We start from the raw sequence: 5,082 nt of genomic DNA on the forward strand, positions 1-5,082 counted from the left end.
AACTAGAAATATACGTTTATAATTAATATTTGAAGGTTAAGTCAAAGTACATAAATATCATAATGTAATACATTAACCTAAATAAGTTAAAATCAAAATATATAAATATTGAAGCTATTAAGGAACAAGCCTCAAGTGTTGTTCTTATCTCAATAATTACAATACTAGCACCTAAATTAGATGCACCAACAAAACTTGAAGATGACAATGATCTTGAATTTTTAGGATATCAGTCATGATAATACTCGGAAGCAGCTGAAGCAGTCCAAAAATTTCTTCGTCCCTATTAAGCAATCTAGCCTGGTAGAATGCTCTTCATTGATCAATGGACTCGACAATTTACTCAATAGTGTGTTTAATTTCAACTTGGGTAAGTTTCCTAAAATAAACAGAACCAAAATCAAAATCAGAAGCATGTTGCATCTCAAATAAAACGTTGGTATCAAGCATTTAGTTTGAAAATTAAATAGCACAAATGCAAGAGGCAATGAGGCAGAAAATTTGTTAATTTATTGTTTGCTACAAAACAGAACAAGCAGTTGCACTTCCATTGCTAGAGTTGAATAATACAATCTATATGCATCCAATCACAGCAAAGATAATTGAATAGAACACGAGGGTTGTCAAGTTATGACACAACATGATTTACAAAAACAGCCCCTCTTGCAAATAGGGAGTTCAAATCTAAAGAAACATAATACGAACAACAAGCGCTAAATGCATAGCATAGTTAACAAGAGCTAGAGCAAGAAAGAAGCAATTGTATTGACAAGACAAAACAAAACATGAAAGTTAAAGAAAGCCGACCACCTTAAGGAAATAGCTAACATCAAATATAAGCCAACAACTATCAGCTAAGTTAATCAAAAGCAGAATAGAGAACCAATTCCTGATAACAGCAACAAAATGGATAAAGTTGGCATGCACTCAGAATAGAAAATAAAAGGCAAAGGAAAGACTAGTTTTGAAATTCACAGCGCTTTGAGGACAACATGGCGTAAAGTCAATTACAGTACATGCTTAAAGATAGTAAATTCGTAGAGGAAACCCTTTACCTTGAACACTGAACAGAATCAGGTCAACAAACTGAACAGAATCAGATCGAAACCGAAAACTGAACAGAATCAGGTCAACAAACTCCAACAACCCACTTACGAGTGAGTTCTCCCTGAATCTGCAGACAAGAAATTATATGAAAAAAGAACAAAAGAAGAAAACAAAAAATCAGAAATAAGAGGAGCAGTTATAACAGTCAGAACTCATAAGTGGATTAAACTAATTGAGCAGCAAAACTGACTGATAATAGTTAACCAATATAACTGATAAAAACTGAATTGTAAGAAAACAACACACTGAACCAATGACAGTTGAGCCAAAAATTGAAAAATAATAACTCGTAAGCAAGGTCAAAGGCTAATAGGCCAATTTAAAGCAAGTTCATGGAGTCCATATATAACTTTAAGCAAGGTCAAAGGTAATAGGCCAATTTAAGAAAGTTCAAGGAGACAATAGATCACTTTAACCAAGTTCATGGTAATGAGACATCCCGAGAATTATTTATTTATTTTAGAAAAGAAGCTAATTTGAAGGAATAATGAATCATATAAGAATTGAAATGAATCATATTAGAATAGAATTACGAGTAAAGTTGTAAATTGGATGATCTGATTGATGAACACGTGACCAAAGTTGGTGAATATAGACAATTTATTGAAGATATTCATATCTTTGCCTTATTCTTCTTCTTATTATTATTATGAATGATGGAACATATATATTATGATTAGTAATATGCATATAAAGAGTATGTAGAGGGAAGAAAGAACATACAACTTGTCTTGCTACTAAAAGCAACAAAAGAAAGCAACACCCCATTAGTATAGTTTTCCATGACCACTGCATAGAAAAAAAGAATATTGTCATATTATAATGTTAATTAATTAATTATTACTTATGAAGAAATTGAAGATTGTATATATAGTCATTTCAGCAACCTCTCCGATTGGTTAGTGGACACTATAAATTGGAAGTAATTATGAAATGGTAATGATGGAAAAATGAATAGATACCTCATGGATGGTATGAAAAACAGAGGTCAAAACAGGAACCAAACCCATTTGTTGAGTAAAATGAGTGATCCCAAGAAGGCTTTTCAGCTGTTGTAGAGATACAATTATAGCTGCTCCACCCATGAATCCAATCAGAGTTGCCTTTGGTAGAAAATCTATAATAAATCCAAGCCTGAAACATCCATTCATTCATTTAGTAATTAATTAATTACCAATTGGCCACTAAAAAGTGAAAAGAAAGTAAAAAGATAGACCTGAAGAATCCCAAGGAAGCTTGAAATAAACCAGCAAGTTTTTTAAAACCTTGTATGTTCCTCCATGTCTGAAGTAATTAAGTAGGTACATAATAATGTCATATTAATTGAAATAAAGTGAAAAAAAACAGAAATAATGTGAAAAAGGACATACTTGAGAGAAGCTATACGGGCAATGAGTTCAGAAGGTACAATTTCATGCTGTTAGAAAAGGAGAGACTTATTAGACATTACAAGACTATTTATAAAGGAAATACTAATAATATATATTTTGAGAATATAGGTACAGACATTCCTCATGCCAAAAATTGAAAAATGGTAACTCATAACACTTTAAGCAAAAACAATTATGGCCATTTAACTAATCTGATCCGAAAATTGAACAGAAAACTGATGTGACTAATTTAAGCAACAATTGATCTAGCAACTCCAACTTTACTGCAGGCCCAATAGAAGCCATTTTTACATTAATGCCTTTGATGAGATGATCAAGTCAAGAACAGAAGAAACTCTGTCTTTCAAATAAAGTGGAACCATATTGATGTTAATTATGCAATTTGCCTACATGATGTCAATTGCCTGAATCCTTTATATGTTGATGCCATTTCTCTTCAACTTATTCATCTTCTCGTCTTGTATACTATCATATTAATTGATGTATTTTTCTATAGCAAACCAAAGTTCAAATTGCTACCCTTGATTCATAATCCCATAAGTATTTTACATGCACATAATGAACTTAATAACACATTTCATAAAACAAACATCTTGACCATTCCTAAAGAACCAATTAATCAAATAAATTCCTAAGGATCACTTATTTTCAATCAGTGAGTGTCATACCTTGATAGCTGCAACCATTGAGGCCAGCAAGTGCAGATTTGGTCTGAAAACTCCAAGCTATGCAAATGGGTGAGGACAAAGACCGATTAACCCAATTATACACCCTAAAACACCTAAACAAGTCACAACTACAGAGTTTAATAGGTAACATTGATCAAAATTCAGAACATATAAAAAAAATGATAGGATATTAAAAGGAAAAAAATAAAAATCAAAGGATAGAAGAGTTACCACTGGAGAAATTTTAATTGAATGTTTAGCCTCTAAACCAGAAAATTGAACAATACAGTGACACCGACCAAAAGCTTCTTCCAAGGTGCTTCCTAACACCGACCAGCCAGTTGCTTCTTCCTCGACTTTGATTTTCTTCTTCCTGGACTCCTAAAGCTTCTAAAAAACGTTGAAGAGACCAACCATGAGTAGTAGCCGGATTAAAGGGAACGACCATGGAAAGAAAAGAAATCAAAGGCATTACCGCATTGAAATAAACTTTTTCTCCTCTTTGGTAACTCAGAAGAGCTTGAACCCTGTTTTGTATCCTGCTGCTATAAGGAGATCTAAAATTGAGCGGAAGAATAATTTGAGTTCCACGCTCTAACCTCTAGTGCTAAGAAATTGAGTTAGCCAAGAGGAATTGAAGAGAAATAGAGGAATTAGGGATAATAGTTCTGGAATTAGAGATTGAAGAGAAATAGGAACCGCGGCTTGAAGACGAAGAGAAGAATTAGGGCTTAAAGTGAAACAGAGGAACTGCGGCTCGAAGAGAGAGAATAATTAGGGCTTGAAGAGAGAGAGGCGAGCAAAACCTTCTCTTCTTTCTTTTTATATTTTTTATTTTTTATATTTTACTTTTTATTTTATTTTATTTTGCAACCTCGTGACCGGTTGCTGAACAAAAATTCTAGTTGGTAAAACAGGGGTCAATTAGGCCGACACTTTTTGCAACAGGGCGAAATGATTAGCGACCGATTCGGTTGCTATTTAGCGACCGAATATAATCCGGTCGCTAAATTCGGTTGCTAACTCACGTTTTTCTTGTAGTGTATGGGGAATAGATTTTATGGGACCATTCCCTACATCTTTTGGGCATAAATATATCTTAGTGGCTGTCGACTATGTAAGCAAGTGGGTTGAAGCAATGGCTAGTCCCACCAATGACGCCCGTGTGGTTGTAAAATTCCTGAAAAGGCTGTTTGCCCGATTCGGTGTCCCACGAGCGATCATTAGTGATCAAGGAACCCACTTTTGCAACGCCAAATTTGAAAAGTTGATGGGCAAGCTTGGAGTCTCTCACAGAATTGCCACACCTTACCATCCATAAACAAGTGGACAGGTTGAGATTTCGAATCGAGAAATCAAAAGAATTTTAGAGAAAACCGTTAGCAATTCTAGGAGAGACTGGGCAAACAAGCTTAACGATGCTCTTTGGGCGTATAGGACGGCATATAAGACACCAATTGGAATGTCCCCGTTTAGATTATTGTACGACAAGTCCTGTCATTTGCCGGTTGAAATGTAACATAGGTCCTTTTGGGCATTAACTTTCTTAAATTTTGAGCAACATACTGTGGGAGACCAGAGAAAACTGCAACTCTGTGACATGGAAGAATTCAGGCTGTTTTCGTATGAAAATGCTGTGAATTACAAGGACAAGACCAAGATGTGGCACGATAGAAAAATCCAGATGAAGACGTTTCACGAAGGACAGAGAGTTCTCTTATACAATTCGAGACTCATGTTGTTTTCTGGAAAACTGAAATCAAGATAGTTGGGGCCGTATTTGGTAAACAAGGTGTTTGGTCATGGAGCAGTCGAAATTGGCAAAGAAGGTCAGGAACCTTTCAAAGTGAACGGGCAAAGATTGAAACCCTATCTAGAGAACGATCACACAAGGAATATTGACACAGTCCACTTCC

General features: G+C 34.8%; 1 long non-coding RNA gene across 2 annotated transcripts; it reads right to left on the reverse strand.

Moving 5' to 3' along the window:
- Nucleotides 1-3,972, reverse strand: LOC136219705 (uncharacterized). Of its 2 annotated transcripts, none has more exons than XR_010684246.1 (9): nt 3,642-3,972; nt 3,398-3,556; nt 3,167-3,294; nt 2,478-2,524; nt 2,324-2,391; nt 2,070-2,241; nt 1,831-1,896; nt 1,056-1,174; nt 1-379 (listed from the first exon to the last, which is right to left on the reverse strand). It is a non-coding gene; the product is annotated as an uncharacterized lncRNA (long non-coding RNA). The 2 variants fall into 2 exon arrangements; XR_010684245.1 differs by having other exon boundaries at nt 3,167-3,279; nt 3,642-3,970.
- Between the last annotated feature and the right edge of the window lie 1,110 nt (nt 3,973-5,082).

The sequence above is a fragment of the Euphorbia lathyris genome, chromosome 2 (genome assembly GCF_963576675.1).
Source record: "Euphorbia lathyris chromosome 2, ddEupLath1.1, whole genome shotgun sequence".
NCBI lineage: Eukaryota > Viridiplantae > Streptophyta > Magnoliopsida > Malpighiales > Euphorbiaceae > Euphorbia > Euphorbia lathyris.